Source organism: Canis lupus, chromosome 25 (assembly GCF_011100685.1).
Source record: "Canis lupus familiaris isolate Mischka breed German Shepherd chromosome 25, alternate assembly UU_Cfam_GSD_1.0, whole genome shotgun sequence".
Lineage (NCBI taxonomy): Eukaryota > Metazoa > Chordata > Mammalia > Carnivora > Canidae > Canis > Canis lupus.
This window is the reverse complement of record NC_049246.1, coordinates 49,043,473-49,059,593: the sequence shown is the minus strand read 5'-3', so window position 1 is coordinate 49,059,593 and position 16,121 is coordinate 49,043,473. Positions and strand designations below refer to the sequence as shown.

Genomic DNA, 16,121 nt, shown 5'->3' with positions numbered 1-16,121 from the left:
TAGCAACCAGGACAAGCCACGCCCCGGCTCCATCCGCGGGGGGCCCGCCAGCAGCCCGCGGGCTTTGTGATGAGCAGCCCGCGGGCTTTGTGATGTTTCTAGTCCAATTCTAACGAAAAGATGCACTTGGCAGCTACAGTTTTAAAGCTTTTTTTTTTATTGACACGTAATGGACATATAGAACATTAGCTTTCGACATTTGTATATCCTGCAAAACGATGAGCGCAACAAGTCTACTAGATACCCGCCACCATAGTTGCTAAAAGTTTTTATTGTGATGAGAACCTTTAAGATGTGCTCTTTAGCAACTTCCAATATGTAACACAATGTTGTTGGCCATAGTCGCCATGCTGTGCATCCTGTTCCGCGACTTCCTACAACTGGAAATTTGCACCTTTTGACCTCTTTCATCCTCTCGCGTTCTTGTAAGAGTATCTTTATAACTTTCATTTACATTTATTTTTTTTTTCCATTTTCAATGCTCTTCATTCTTTGCATGGACTTGAATTTCCATGGGGCATCACGTTCCTCCTGTCTGAAGAACTTCCTTTACTATTTCTTTTTGCAAAGGTCAGCTGGCAAGGCGTGCTGTCACCTTCCCTTTGTCTGAAAGCATTTATCACACTTTCACATTTGAAAGATTGTTTCACGGAGTATGCAAGCTGAGTTAACTCTTTTTTTTCCCCAGTACTTCATGGATTTTATTCCACTGGCGTCTGGATTGCACAAAGTCAGCTCTAGTCCTCTGTTCTATGTATCTGGCTGCCTTCAAGATTTTCTCTTATCATTGGTTTTTATGAATTTGCCCATGGTGTATCTAGGTGTGGGACTTCTTTTTTTTTAATTTTTATTTATTTGTGATAGTCACACAGAGAGAGAGAGAGAGAGAGAGAGGCAGAGACATAGGCAGAGGGAGAAGCAGGCTCCATGCACCGGGAGCCCGATGTGGGATTCGATCCCGGGTCTCCAGGATCCCACCCTGGGCCAAAGGCAGGCGCTAAACCGCTGCACCACCCAGGGATCCCTAGGTGTGGGACTTCTTAAATTAAATTTTATATTTGATTATTATTTATGTGCAATAAGCATCACCTATTTTAAGTATACTGGTTGATGCATTTATTTACTGCCACCACAATCATGACACAGAATAGTTCACGCTCCCTAAAATATTTCCTCTTGCTCATTTGCAATCTGTCTCCTCCGCCACCCCAGCCCCAGGCAACCAGTGATACACTTTCTGTCATTATAATTTTGCCTTTTCCAGAGTTTCATATAAATGGAATCATACAGTCCATAGTCTCTTGTGTTTAATTCTTTCTCTTATAATGATTTTGAAATTCATCTGTGCTGCTACCTACATGAATATGGCATTCCTTTTTGTAGCTGTGTAGTATTCTATAGTATAATTTGTTTATCCATTTACCAGTTTATCAATATTTCGATTGCTTTTGGGTTTTGATTATTTATGAATAACACTGCTAAGAGCATTCACATACAGGTCTTTGTGCAAACATAGTTTTCCTTTTGTTGCAGGGCTGCAGGGTTCTTGTCTCAAGGAGTCGAAGAGTGAATCTCATGGACACAAAAGGGTGAAGGGAAGTGAAAGTTTATTAAGTTAAGGTAAGAACAGAAAGCAAAGCTCTCTAGAGTGAGAGAGTTCCTGAGGTGTTTTATTGAAAACTGACCAGGGAACTTGAATCTTCTTGACATCTCTACCACTGATAGCACCACGTTTACCCCTCCTTTGAATTTGGTAGCTTTTAGTGGTCAATCTGTAACTATCATAAAAATAACTTGTCTCTGACATTTAAGGCAAATGAGGTGGTCTGGTTAGGTTCTCTTATCTCTGGTTCCTTATGCATTTTTCCACATTTGGGATTTCTGTCAGCCTGGGTGCACTGCCCTCTACCCATCTCTCCCTACCTAGCCCTGCCTGTCCCTTACTCACTTTCTCTTGAATGAATACCCAGGAGTGGAATTTTCAGGTCGTATGTTAAGAATATGTTTGATTTTACAAGATGCTACCAGATTTTCAAACTGGTGGTATCATCTTTCATTCCTACCAGCAATGTATGTGATTTCCAGTTGCTTCATATGCATGCCAAGACCTGATAGGTCAGTCTTTTTTCTTTTCTTTTCTTTTTCTTTTTCTTTTTTTAGGTCATTCTTTTTAGCTGCAGTCATTCTAGTATATTCTGTATATTCTAGTATATTCTGTATATTCTAGTATATTCTGGTATAATATCTTATTATGGTTTTAATTTGCATTTCTCTAGTGATGTGTGAATTTGAACTGTTTTCATGTACGATTTGGATATTCACTGTGTTCGGTGAAGATAGCTCATAAAGAAGTGTCCAGGCACGTTCAGTGAATCCCTGCTGTGTGCTGTGAAAACTAATAAAAGGAAACATCGCCTACAATAGAGTCAGGAGGCCAGCAGGAGGAGCTCGCATTCCCAGCACTGGTTATCAACTGCAGATCCAACAGGAACAGAGGGACCTTGCACGCGGATATTATTTTATCCACCCAGTGCAAGAAGAAAGGTTTCCTCCCCGCCAGGAGACAGCCCAGCCAACCAAAGACAGTCACAGCTCAGCCCGTGAGAAGCACTTCCAGCTCCCAATTTCCTTCAATGGACGTTTTGTTTATAACAGCTCCCAGGGATGCCTGGGTGGCTCAGCGGTTGAGCGTCTACCTTCAGCTCAGGGCCCCATCCCAGAGTCCTGGGATCAGGTCCCGCATCAGGCTCCCTGCGAGGAACCTTTTCCCTCTGTCTGTGCCTCTGTGTCTCTCATGAATAAATAAATAAAATCTTAAAAAATAATAAATAACAGCCCCCCAATTCCCTCTTTCCTCTATAGAAAAGAATCTCTCTCCTTTGTTCTAGGGACTTGCCTATGGTATTGCTGGAGCTTGCTTGTCCTTGAATTCTCTGTTATTCCAGAATAAACCCATTTTTGCCACTAAAATAACAGACAGTTTTATTTTTAAGGCTAGCAGTGCCGAGTACTGCCTGGTGCTGGGGAATTCATGGAGAACTAGGTACCTCCTAGTAAGCAACGTCCATGTCATCGTCTGCAATCCCCTGCACCTGAGAACATCACTGTCCCTGCTGCTAGTTGCATCCTGCACTGCATGAGCTTTGGCCACCCAGACAGAGGTCAGGTGAGCCACCAGGGCTCACTTCCTCTCAGCGGTGCCAACCTCGCTCTTGCCCATACCCTGCCAGGCAGATAGGCTGTCTGTCTGAGACTTTCCTGAGAAATTAAGGGGGAGGAATTTGACAACACTCACTATATAGAGCTATTCCATGGTCCATGGGAGGAAAAGCACCCAGAAAATTGCACCCTCAGAAGTGTTCCCTCCTGGGTAGCCTCAGTTACTAACCCTGCTCCCCAGCTTCCAAGTCTGGATCTACCCCCATGGCCAGAGCACTTCTGACCCCTGCCTTGTCAAATCTCCCTGACTTTCTAGAATCCCCACCATCTACATGTGTATCATCCCATGTACCCCCCTTCCTTTCAGCACTGGGTGTTCCATTCCAGACTCATCCCAAGGAGGGGGTGGGACAATCCCCTGGGACGTTTGGCCGTTCAGCCCCTTGGAATAGTCCAGGGTGGTGATGGACACTATGACTCAGTCTCCTTCCGGGGCTCCCAGATCTCCAATGTTCTCCTGATTGTCCACATGTTTATCTTTATCACACACATACACATTCTGCTTCCCAAGAACAAATGTTCTCAAAAAGTTCATCCAACTCCTTGAAGAAGAATAGTTTCCCAAGTACATCATCGTTTCTGAACATCCTTGCCCACACTGCCACCAATACTTCATGTTCACGTGAAGAGCAGGTTAGCCCCCTCTCTTCCCCTCTCTGCCGCTGCCCGGCGCCTCCACCGGCTTCCCAGAAAGTCTTCTACCTGGGGGATGGACATAGCGACACTGTGTCCATCTTCACAGCTCAGCCCTTGGCTCACAAAGGCTGGCCCAAAGCTCTGAAGAGGATGATTAAGCCTTTAGACAAAGATGCACCAGCTTCTGGCCCTGCAGCTGTTAAAGAGAGAGGGGGCAGCAGGACCGCCAGGTGGGACCCACGAAGCCTTAGCGCCTGACAGCTGGAGTGTCCTGCCCGGATGCCTTCCCTGATAGGCTCTCTGAGGCTGAGCTGGGAGCACGGGGGCTCCTGGGAGGAGTACCCACTTCTGGCTGGGCTGGCCTGAATAAGTGGGGGGGGGGGGCTCAGGGAGGTCACCGACCCTCGTCTGTGTCCTCATGTGCCCTGCCTTCCCTGACAGCACTGCCCAGACCCCTGCCTCAAAAGTTCACACTAGATAGACTCCTCCTCCGGGCCCAGGGCCTTGGGACGGGTGGGAGCAGCAATGGCTTGTCTATGAGGGTGGGTTGCCCAGAGCAGCGGGGACGGGGGTGTGGCCGCAGAGAGCCCTCTGGCCCTGAGGGTCCACTGAGCACCAGCCAGTGCCACATGAGGGGAAAACCTGATGCTGGCCTCTCCCACAGCCGGCAGGGAGCAGGGGAGCCATCTAGGCCAAGGAGGCCCTGTGTAGGCCTTGCTGCTGCCTTTGGGACCAAGGGCCATGAGAGAGGGTCTCTGAGAGGATGGGGACAAGGAAGCAGAGCCCCCAGGCCCCACTCCGAGCCTGTGTGAGGGAAGCAGGCCACAGGGTATGGGCGGCAGCCTCTGGGGACACGATCCCGGTCACAAAATGAATCCTCCTGAGGCCTCCACGCTGCCCTCCACAGGGACACCGGGGCAGGTGTGCGGGGCCCGACAAGACCCAGCCAAGGAGTCCAGACTCCGAGAAAGAGACGTGGAACCACCTGAGGAGAGTGGGGAGGAGGGGCCCAGAGGCCGGCGGGGAGCCTCCAGTTCCGGGGGCTGGCGGTGCGGGGGCCGGGCCGGCGGCTGAACTACCCTCAAGCACCTCAGAGTCGTGTGAGGCTCAGAGGAAAAAAGAACAGGAAAAAGTCATTCATGACAACAGAGAAGTGATTATATAACTATAGGAAATCACGGCACAGAGAGCATTTGAGACATAAAGAGCTGGCAGGAGATGCACTTGAAATAAGCAGCTTCCAAATGAATGGAGGAGACGACAGTGGCCATGACTCACCCCAGGAGAGAGAGCTCCACAAAGCAAGGGGCTCCCAGACCCTGCCTCCCCTCCCCTGAGAGGCAGACGATCCCAGAGACAAAGGCCTGGGAGCCCGAATGTGGGTCAGCCTGCAGGACACAGCCTCATCGGCCGGGGATCCAACACCGAACTCCCTGGCAGGCTCAGAAGGAAGGCATCAGTTTGCGTGGCCATCAAGTGCCCTGCTGTGCGCTGCCCCGTCTAAGCTGGAAGGTGACCGGCCCCCGCTTTGTGGAGCCTGACGGATTTGCGTGGAAGACCTTGCTCCCTCCTCTCCAACGGAGCCTGGGGGAAAAAGAAGACCAAACCTTCTTCCTAAGCTTGCTAAGATCGTTTCTGCCTCAGGACCTTTGCACTTGCAGGTCCCTTTAACTGAATAACAGTAACACGTTTCACCCAGATCTTCATATAGCTGGATCCTTGCCATTATTTGAGTCTCAGCTCACATGGGACATCTCAGAAATATCAAAAATAGAGCACATCTGAATTCTCCAGCATGTCATTTTACCTTATTTCCTTTAAAGTACTTAACACTGTGAAACTGCTTTTTATTCATATGTGCCCTTTTGTTTTTGTTTGCCCTTTTCTTCCCCGACCCCAATCACTCCAGAAAGTGAGTTCAGCGAGTAGAGGGGCCTGTTTGATTTGCTCACCCCTGAATCCCTGATACCTTCAACACATACGGGCACTCGGTAACTATTTACTAGATGCTGAACAGACCACACTCTTATTAAAACTGCTCTTTCCAGGGGCGCCTGGGAGGCTCAGTGGAGGAGCATCTGCCTTCACCTCAGGGCATGATCCTGGGGTCCTGGGATCGAGTCCCACGTCGGGCTCCCCTCAGGGATCTAGCTTCTCCCTCTGCCTGTGTCTCTGCCTCCCTCTCTTTGTTGTGAATAAATAACTACAAATCTTTTTTAAAAAATTGGTCTTCCCAAAGGACTCTTAATAATATGGTTTGTCAGGGATCCCTGGGTGGCGCAGCGGTTTGGCGCCTGCCTTTGGCCCAGGGCGCGATCCTGGAGACCCGGGATCGATTCCCACGTCAGGCTCCCGGTGCATGGAGCCTGCTTCTCTCTGCCTGTGTCTCTGCCTCTCTTTCTCTCTATGTGACTATCATAAATAAATAAAAATTAAAAAAAATATTAAAAATAATAATAATAATATGGTTTGTCAATACTAAAATTTTAAATGAAAAAATTAAAGTCTAATGTTATATAAACAATGGGATCTCAGCAATGTTAAATGTCTATGTGTGTGAGTGTGCGTGTGTGTAAATACATCCATCAATTTCAAGGATTTCAGAGACTATCCAGGAGTTGGGATAGTGGGATATTCTTCTGCTTCCCTATCCTCCTTATAATATAGATGCATTTCTCAATAAATAAGAACTTTTAAATCAAAAACAAAAGTTAAGGGACGCCTGGGTGGCTCAGCAGTTGAGCATCTGCCTTTGGCTCAGGTCATGATTCCAGATCCCGGGATCAAGTTCCACATCGGGCTCCCTGCATGGAGCCTGCTTCTCCCTCTGCCTGTGTCTCTGCCTCTCTCTCTGTGTCTCTTATGAATAAATGAATAAAATCTTAAAAAAAAAAAAAGTTAAAAGTTGTCAGAGGAGAATTCCCCAACTGAGGGAAAACCATGGTATGGACAAACCGTGTTGGTAAGCTGTGTCCCAGGTGCCCGTTTGCACCCCATTTGTGTATACGTGTTTCTAATGGGATCATTTACAAGACAAGTTTACCTGTGAAGGTGCTGTGGTGAAGGGTAGCCAGCACCTGGAGCGGCCTTGACCGTAACCAGCCACGCAAACTGGGTGGGTTCTGACCTCTACAGCCCTGTTACCCCACCAGGAAAGTGTGAAGGATGGGACTCTTTTCCAAAAGCAAATGAGGACAAAGCACACGTGTGGACTTGGAGCTTTCGGCAGGAGCAGGTGTCCGCCGGAGCAGGGAAGGGAGGGTCCCACCTGGGCAGGTGCCCAACCCTGCAGAAGCTCAGCGGGCCCGGAGCCGCTCACCCCACCTCCCCGAGCCCAGGCCCCCCTGCAGGTGCCCTTTCCCACAGTGCCGGGCCCTCAGGGAGGAGAATCTGAATGTCCCCCCTGAACCAGCGCACCTGCCGCCCTGCTGTTGACTCCTGTCCACTCCTGGGCCCCTCCTCTGGGGCCTCCATCAGGCTTCCACCCGCCGCGACCCAATGAGGATTGAGGGACTGGCTGTGCAAGTCCCCTCCCCGCCAGGACACGGGCTCCGGGAAGAGGGAGCCCGCTCATCCTCCGTCTCAGGGCACGGATGAACCTCAGCCACATAAGCCCGAAGGAGGAAGTGTTACCCCCACCGAGGGAGGGGGCCTGCCTCACCTCCTGCCCCCCACAGGCAGCCCACATTCCCGTGGGCCTCCGGCTAAGAGAGCTGCTTTCAGGAGCAGCCTGAGGAGGCAGCAGGTAAACTGAGGCTGTGGAGCTGAAGGCCCCCACCCCACCACACCCCACACACACTCACAGCTGACCTGAAGCCTCGGAGTGGGGTGAGAGGGAGCACGAGCCCCCGGTGCTGCGGTCACACAGCCGTCCAGCAGGGGCGCCACCGCAGGCTGCTGACAGGATCCGGGGCTCAGAGGGTTGTTGTAGGGTCGCGGGGTGCACAAATCCATGGAGGCCCAGGGGAGGCTGACGGTGGGCAGGGGGGCCTCCCTGGCAGCCTGCAAAGAAAATCTTAACTCTTGTGGCCGAAGTTCAGAAAATCAACTGCAGGGGAGGTGGGGCCCCAATTCTCAACTCGGGGAAGTTTGGGGGATCAGAGAGCAACCTAACTGGCCAAGGGAAAGGAGGGAGTGTGGGCCAGGGGTGCAGCCTTGCAGGCCTTGGGGGGCCCGCGGGGGGAGGGCTCCACCTTGCACTATGGCCTGGATGAGCCTTGAGGACACTAGGCCCCGTGAAATAAACTGGTCACAAGAAGGCAAATACTGTAGGATTCCACGGATATGAGGCCCTAGCGTGGAAGTCACAGACCTCCGGCCACAGACGAGAGGCCACCGCGGGGCAGGGGGCGACGGGGAGCTAGTGCTCAGTGGGCTGGGTTTGGATCTTGCCGCGTGAAACCAGTCCTGGAGATTGCTTGCACAACGGGGTGAAGGCACTCAGTGCTCTGGAGCTGCACGCCTAAAAACATGCATGATGGTAATGTCTACTTTAGGCATATTTTACCACAACTTAAATTTTAATTTTTAGAAAACAACCCTCGGGGGACCCCTGGGCGGCTCAGTCGGTTAAGCATCTCACTCTTGATTTCCGCTCAAGGCATGATTTCGGGGTCCTGGGATAGAGACCCACATGGTTGGGCTCCCTGCTCAGCTCCGAGTATACTTCTCCCTCCCTTTTGCCCCTTCTCCAGTTCGTGCTCTCTCTCTCTCTCTCTCTGTATTTCTCCCTCCCTCCCTCCCTCTCTCTCTCTCAAATAAATAAAGTCCTTAAATAATAATAATCAGGGGCACCTTGGGAGCTCAGTGATTGAGCATCTGCCTTTGGCTCGAATCCTGATCCCAGGGTCCTGGGATCGAGTCCCACATCGGGCTCCCCGCAGGGTGTCAGCTTCTCCCTCTGCCTGTGTCTCTGCCTCTCTCTGTGTCTCATGAATAAATAAATAAATAAATAAATAATCTTTAAACAGTAACAATCAATTAAAAACAATCCCCAGGAGAGTCCCACCGCTCCAGCTAGTCTACAGAAGAGAACACTGAGGCTCAGGAACTCACCCAGCATCATGCACCTAGTCAACAACAGGACTGGGATGGGGTTCGCGCCAGGGTTGGCTCTCTGCGTCCATACAGGACTACCTTGAAGGTCCTGGCTCTTAACCAATTAGAATATTTCCCCTTAGATGACCCTGCAAGAGGAAGGACATGCCCATCTCTGGGTCCTTACTGAGACAGAGGCCCAGGCATGATGTGCTGTCTCGGAAAGCCAACATTTAGCCAACAATGTCGACGTTAGTTCTCTTACATCCACTTTGTTCAATCCAAACAGATCAATTGTATGTGTGCCCAGCAATTGCAGTAAATGTAAGACAGGTAATACTAGGCATAATGGCAGTATCTGGAAGAAAAGAACGGGCCGGGCCCAACCCTGGGACTCCGGGGCCCGCCTGCAAGAGGACCTTGGAATATTTTGAGATTAAAACAATTACTTTTACTGTAAGTGCAGTGACATTTTACAAACAAACCCAAAACAATTCAACTTGCTGGGACCTAGTAGGCTCCCGACAAAGGCTGAGCGCACGAGGCTTGTCTTTGCCTGAAACTCTCTTTGCGAACGTGGGGCTTGGCTGCGTGCAAGCGCTGAGTCGGTGACCCCATGGTGCCCGACAGCCAGCTCTGAATCCCAGTTAGCAACTGGGGGCTGTGCTCTCAGGGTATTCCCATGTCCACTGTTGACTTTGTGCCTGAAGACAGGTTCAGGCTGTAGCTCAGAAAGGGGAAGCCAGAGTCTTCAAAATTTTCCAGAAAGAAAAGAGGTGAGATTTCACAGAAGAACGAGGGCTGAGCTTCCTTCCCACCTGCTGAGCCCATGCCACTTCTCTTAAACACAACCATTGTCAACTGGAGACATATTTCAGGTCTCCTATACAAACTGAACAAAAGTTTCACTGGCCGCAAGAAGGCGGTTGCTGAAAATGGGTCAATCTTTTGATGCTGATGAAAGATGTTGGTCCCCAGGGATAAGTACCCCACACACATACACACACACTGAACACTCACACCGGGCCATGCAGCGGGAGGCCCAGAGCCACCAGGGACAGACATGGCTCTTGCAAGCACCATGTGGCCTGGGCCTGAGCACCCTTCAAAGACCTGGAGGGACCGCCTGCAATCGTAGGAGCTCCACCTACAAGCCCGCAGTCAGGTCCTTTCCTGCCCTCAAAGGGCAGCTTCCAGGGCAGCTCATCTCTGGAGTTATATATATGTGACCCAAAATCTTGATAACGCGAATATTGAGGAGGGAGAAAAAAGGAGTTAAGGGAAAAAAAAAAAAAAAAACCCACCATTGGATAGCTTGGAAGCTCATCCTTGGAAACGGAAGAAATAATTCTTATCTTGAGTGACTTTCAAACATATTTGGAGACCTTCTAAACCTAGAGCCCAGGTTTAGTACCTAAGACTTAAAAAGCCTCTGCTATCCTGGCATGGATGTCATCAAAAGTTGCCTCACCAGATGACGCGTTCTGAGTTTGAGAAGTCTGGAGTCTTGAGCAAGGACAGAGAGGAGGGCGAGAACGGGAAGCTGGGGTCCGGAGTGGGAGACAAGGATGCACAGTGGTCCGGTCTCGGGCACCTGGGATGGGGGAGACTTGTCTCATCAGGTGACTGCCTCGACACTGAGCAGTCCCCACCCTCTGCTGGCTGGGGGTGCTGTTTAAGGCCCCGCGTCCTCACCCAGATGACCCCGAGGGTCCTGTCTCATCTTCACTGATGGAAGAGCAGGGCAGCCCCACATTCCAGCCCTGGCACCTGCAGGGACCCCCGGTCCAGGTGGGACCAAGTGAGCCTGCCCACCCCACCCCCCAGGGTCTCCTCCACACCGCCCACACCCAATCTCTTGGCAGGGCCTTTAAGCCAACATCCTTAGAAGGCTGTTTGTGTCTAAATCCACGTGAGAAATAGCGTGCAGAAATTAGTAACCCCGAACCCGGGATTATTTGTACCAGTGAAACAGGAAGGCCGCATGCAGGGCTTGGAAAACCCTTTCACTGCATCTGCCCCAACAGAAATAAATCACTTTTATGTATTCCCTCCCAGGCCCAGGGTCGGTCTCCATTGGCATGCATGTTTTATATGGTCAGACATGCAAGATACATACCCCTCTCCCCCCCAAAAAAAGCACAAATTCTGCTTCGTCTTTTGGAATATTACTGTGTGAGCTTTATTTTGACTTCACAGGTATATCCATGCCCATCATTTTATTTTTTTATCTGTCTGTAGCATCTTGCCATGTCTTGCCATGACTCCTAAAAGCCTCCAAAGATCCGACATGTGCAGTCGCACAGTACGTCTCAATCCCCGAGAGCTCACGGCTGCTCGTTTGCTGCACTCACAGCTGTGCCTGGTGTGCATCGTCAGATTGTTTTCTGCAGTTTGTTTATTGTTTCGCTGTCTGACTTTTGCTCTGTGGACTATTTAAGTTGTTCACATTTTTGCAAAAATTTGGACCACAAATATAAGCTTGGTAAATCCCCGGCAGTGGTTGTTCAAAATAGTGCACAACTCATATTTACCCGATTATTGAAGACAAATGCTGGGGAATGAAATCAGACAAAAATAATACCTTTGCAAGGAGAAAAATCCAGTGTTTTTGCTTTTTCATTGCTCAGGTCCTTGCTCTTCATCCCTATGAGTATAACCCTGATCACAAAGCAAGCCAGTTTAATCTGATACTAAACATCCTACTCAAAATTAATTTTTTATTTTATACTAGGTAGTTTATAAAATCTGAAACTATATCTTTCTAATTAGGAAATGCTTATTATAATATATAAAGGCAGGTTACATAGAACTTATGACCTACACACATATACATATATAACATGTTAAGTACTCCTTGCGGACTACAGGAAGGGCACTGAAAAACAGAAAGAATAAAACCAACATCATTCGTGTTCCACAACCCAGGGAAAAATCACTGTGAGGGTTTGGACGTTCCCTTTTGTTTCTCTGTTGTGTACACATTTGCATAAAAAAGCTCCCCCCCCCCAAAAAAAAAAACCAGAGACTGCCAGGTTATGATCCTCATCTACAAAGGAGGTCCATTTTCTTGTCATAAATTGCAAATCTGGGTCTCTGGGGTCAATATTTGAGCTCCAGTGGCGGGGGGGGGGGGTCTCTGGCTCAGCCACTAGCCAAGCTTACCCTCCCGACTGTCACAGAACAAGCTGTCAGGAACTGAGACTTTCCGTGACCTCCTCCTGGCCTGTGACCCTGAGGGCTGGAAGTGGTTTGGGGCTGGAACGCCAAGGTCCGCCCAGATTCCTGGCTCCCCAGGCTCAGACAAGAAATGTCTGGAGGGCCAGATCATTCTGGAAGGAAGAAACAGGGATGCCTGGCAGCCATCAGTCCCTCACTGGAGCCCTCATGGCATACCAGCATTTGAGTGACCGGGGCCATCAGTCATGGGAAGGAAACTTGAGTAGCCTCCTTCCTGCTGACAGCAGATTTTATGCCCTCGAAGAGCAGGAGCACGTGGTCTGAGGACTGGTCTGTCTCTGCCACAAACAACGTCCTGAGAGCCACTGTCACAAATCCATCACAGACTCCTCACGCAAGAAGCCAGAGGTCTTGAAGACTGAGGAATACTCTTACAATGGAAACCTCAGGGAGATTATTTGGTAACAACAGGCCCTTTTGGAATCGTCTAAATGGTTTGGAAAAATAGTCTTGTAGGTGTCGAGCTCTCCTTGTAACTGAGCAAATCCAAACTGTTTCCTAAAGCAATGCTGAGTTGGCCACGTTGGACTGGACCCGGGGTGAGGCGAGGCGGGCCTCCTCTCCTCACGCATTTGGCCCTTGTAGGCATTGCCTCTTTCATAACAGAGTCACGTTGGTAGCTTGGAATTGGCCACAGTTTGGGTATTTACAGCAGAAAACTTGGCAAGTGCTACAAAATCTTCCCCCTTCAGAGAGTCAGCTGTTAAACTTTTACTAGCATGTTGCTGGAGTCATCCTGGGAAATTATTAGAACCAGTTCCTGGTGTCCTTGCTGTAACCCTGAGTTCTACATCACGGAAGAGTGCCCCTAAGCCAGTGAATCCTCCTCTAGCTCTGCTGACATGTGACCTTCTTTATAGGCTTGGAATCAAAGGCAGTCGGGGGGGGGGGGGGTAGGGGTGAGTGTGGAGGGCAGGTCTTGGGAGCAAGCATCATTTTGCAAGGCACCTGGTCCAGGTGAGGTATCTAGCAAGGACGACCCATTCTCTGGAAGGTAGAAGGCACTACCTCTGCCACCTAAGAGGTTCCTGGGAACTTGGGACTTTGAAATTCTCAGTCCATCTCTCCAGCTGCCCACATCCACGGCCCAGGAGCCTTCCGTGTCTGCCCGCTGACCTTGTACAGAGAACCTGTCAAGGCTGCGGCTTTGGTCTGCTTTGTAGCTCTGTGAATCTTGTCCTCAGCGTCTAGACAGTTCCAACAGTCCATGTGGTGGCTACGGGAGATGGGAATTTGCTGAGCTGCCATAGAGGCCCTTGGGCTTGCAGACTTGGCCTGAGTTTGGCAGGAAACAGACCTAAGCCTATCATTTGTTTTTCAAGGTCTCCAGCACTCCCTATGGGGAGCCACCCTTCTCCATAATCGGCATCATTACCATGGGACTCACGAAATCCCACATCCACTTGGTCCCTCGGTGCCTGGCGCTCTGCTGTGCCCCATTGTGATTAGCCACTGGTGAAAATTTACATAACTGCAGTGCAAATACACCACTGCTTGGTGGGTTATTACCGGGGTCAGCAAATTTTTTTCTGTAAAGGACTGGAGAATACAAAATTTAGGTTTCGTGGGCTTCACATGATGTCTACAACTTGCTCTTTGACATTCTTTTCTCCCTTTAAGCTTTAAATAATGTAAAAACCACTCTTACAGTGGTGCCTGGGTGGCTCAGTGGGTTAAGCATCTGCCTTCAGCTCAGGTCATGATCTCAGGGTCCTGGGATGGAGCCCCTCGTTGGGCTCTTTGCTCAGCTGGGGGTCTGCCTCTGCCTCTCCCTCTCCCTCTGCCTCGCCTCCTACTCATGCATTCTCTCTCTCTCTTTCTCTTTCAAATTAATAAATTTTTTTTAAAAACCGAAAACAAAACAAATAAAAAAATAATAAAAAAAAAACTGAAAACACATTCTTAGCTCAAAATCCATTCAAAACAGTCCAAGGCTGAACCCCGATTAGTACTGTCCCACTTACCACTAGGAATGGGGCCCCTATTTGAGACGGGCAGACGGTTCTAGCCCAAAATGAGCCCCTGAGAGTCTGCTTTCTAGAACCATTCTCAGTATCCGGTATCTTAGTATAGGTTCCCTAGAAAACAGAGCCTCAAGATAGGCTTGAGAACAAATGCCGTAATCCGGAGGTGCAAACCAGGGCAGCAAAAGTGACGGTTAAGGGGAGAAAATGCAGGAGGAGGCATTTCCACGGGGCCCCTGCTTACCGATGGCTGCAGAGCAGACATTCAGCAGGTTCACGCGCTCGGCCTACAGGGCTTCTCAGGCCGGGCTGAGTGAACAACCATCACTGGGATCTTTGCCCACAAGAGGGCAAAGCGTGAGGAACGGACCGGCTGGCACTCTCCTGCCTTCACAGGCTAAGTCGGAGGCTTGCCCTGCCGTGCCCACGCAGGACTTGTGGGAGGAACCCAATAGCATTTATGACAATGACGTTTCTGGGTGGCGGTGACAGCTACCCGGGCTCTGAGGTCCAGTGAGCCCCAGGCTGCCTGGGACCCTGCCCCCACCTGGCACATGTGGACTGGAACACACAGGCCGAGGTCTCCCAGAAAGGAACAGAGGGGACAGGGCCTCATTCCTCATTCTCGGTTCAGTTTGAAGGACTCACACAGGGTGCGGAGAGGCTGGGCCAGGACTGGGCTCACAGGGCAGACCCAAAGCTGCGAGCACCCCCCATGGAATCCCAGTTTGATACTGTCAGCCTGTGGGGTGCTCGCTCTTCCTCCATCTGCTGAGGGCTTCGGAGGCACTAGAAGCTTTGCAGGGTGGGATCACAGGGGGAATGACAGGCTCTAATCTCCTAGGGACTCCCGGCCTTCCCCGGGTCCCCTCCCCCTCACCATCCCCCTCCCTCCACAGCCCCCCACCTATAGCTGCCATAGGCCCACCCCGTGGGTCGGCCAGGCCCCGGAGGCCAGGGCTTGGCAGGCCCCCCTTTCCCTCCTCCATACACCCCGTTCCCAGGCCACAGCCACACAGCTTGGGAGAGGGGCAGGTCCTCTGTGCTCTGCTCCCCTTCCCTGCCTGAGGCAGGGATCTGGGGTGACTGTCCCACCCAAGCCTGCCTCCCGAGGAGCAGAGCCCAACTTGAATCATCCACTGCCTTCTGAGTCCAGAGCATGATGTCAGGGGGCCTCCTTGGATCCCCACCAGCTCTCTCGGGGTCTCATGGCCTCAGCGGAGTGTCCTAGTTGATGCCAGGGACAGGTATGCCAAATTCCAAATTCCCTTGAGCGCTCATTCCAAGATGCTGGTCCAGACCACTGACTCTGCGGCGGGGCCCAGGGTCTGTCCCCACCACCTGCCATCTGCTCTGCTCGGTGGCGCTGATGTGGCCTCTCACTGTGCAGAGGCAAGCACACGGGCTTTCTGGGGGCTCCCAGGTGCTGGTGGTGGCAATGCCAGGGAGTCCATCTCTCCCCCAAGTCCCTGGCACCCCCACCCTAAGCCTCCCTCCCTGTGTCAGGGGCCACAGCAGCTGCCATAGTGCCACAAGGGTGGGGGCCTCCTATTTGCCCCTCCTCCTCCCTCATAGGGCCCGACCTGTTGAGGAGAGACAGGGACACGGGCACCCAGCAGCCCTCCTGCCCAAGCTCTCCTTCTCGGTGGGCCTGTGGCGGGCCCCAAGCGCCTGTAGTCCAGTCACCTGGGCTCCTGCCTCTGCGCCTCAGGTGACCCACCACCACCCCTTGAGAACGATCCAGTCAAACCCCTTTGTTTCCTCCAAGAAGCTCTGGTCTGGGGGCAGGCGGTATGTCTTCCACATTGGGCAGCAAGGAGAAGCCAGTGAGCCAGGGCAAACGAGGCAGGTAACACACTGTGAGGCCCAGGGCAGAATTTTCCGGAGGAAAAACCTACAGGCAGAGACTGGGGCAGAATTGGAAGGGCCCTGTCATCCCAGGACAGGCGCCGAGGGCCAGCATGGCTGCGTAGACCCGTGGTGGGTGTTGGGACATGTGAAAAGCCCGCATCCCAGCTGTCGGCA

General features: G+C 51.1%; 2 long non-coding RNA genes across 2 annotated transcripts; one reads left to right on the top strand and one right to left on the bottom strand.

The window, feature by feature from the left end:
• The first annotated feature begins 83 nt into the window (after nt 1-83).
• On the top strand, nt 84-2,956 carry LOC111092397. The gene is made up of 3 exons (XR_005378914.1): nt 84-425; nt 1,534-1,620; nt 2,277-2,956. It is a non-coding gene; the product is annotated as an uncharacterized LOC111092397 (long non-coding RNA).
• LOC106557800 lies at nt 2,242-14,952 on the bottom strand. The gene is made up of 4 exons (XR_005378913.1): nt 14,341-14,952; nt 10,364-10,486; nt 7,666-7,857; nt 2,242-5,439 (listed from the first exon to the last, which is right to left on the bottom strand). It is a non-coding gene; the product is annotated as an uncharacterized LOC106557800 (long non-coding RNA).
• Between the last annotated feature and the right edge of the window lie 1,169 nt (nt 14,953-16,121).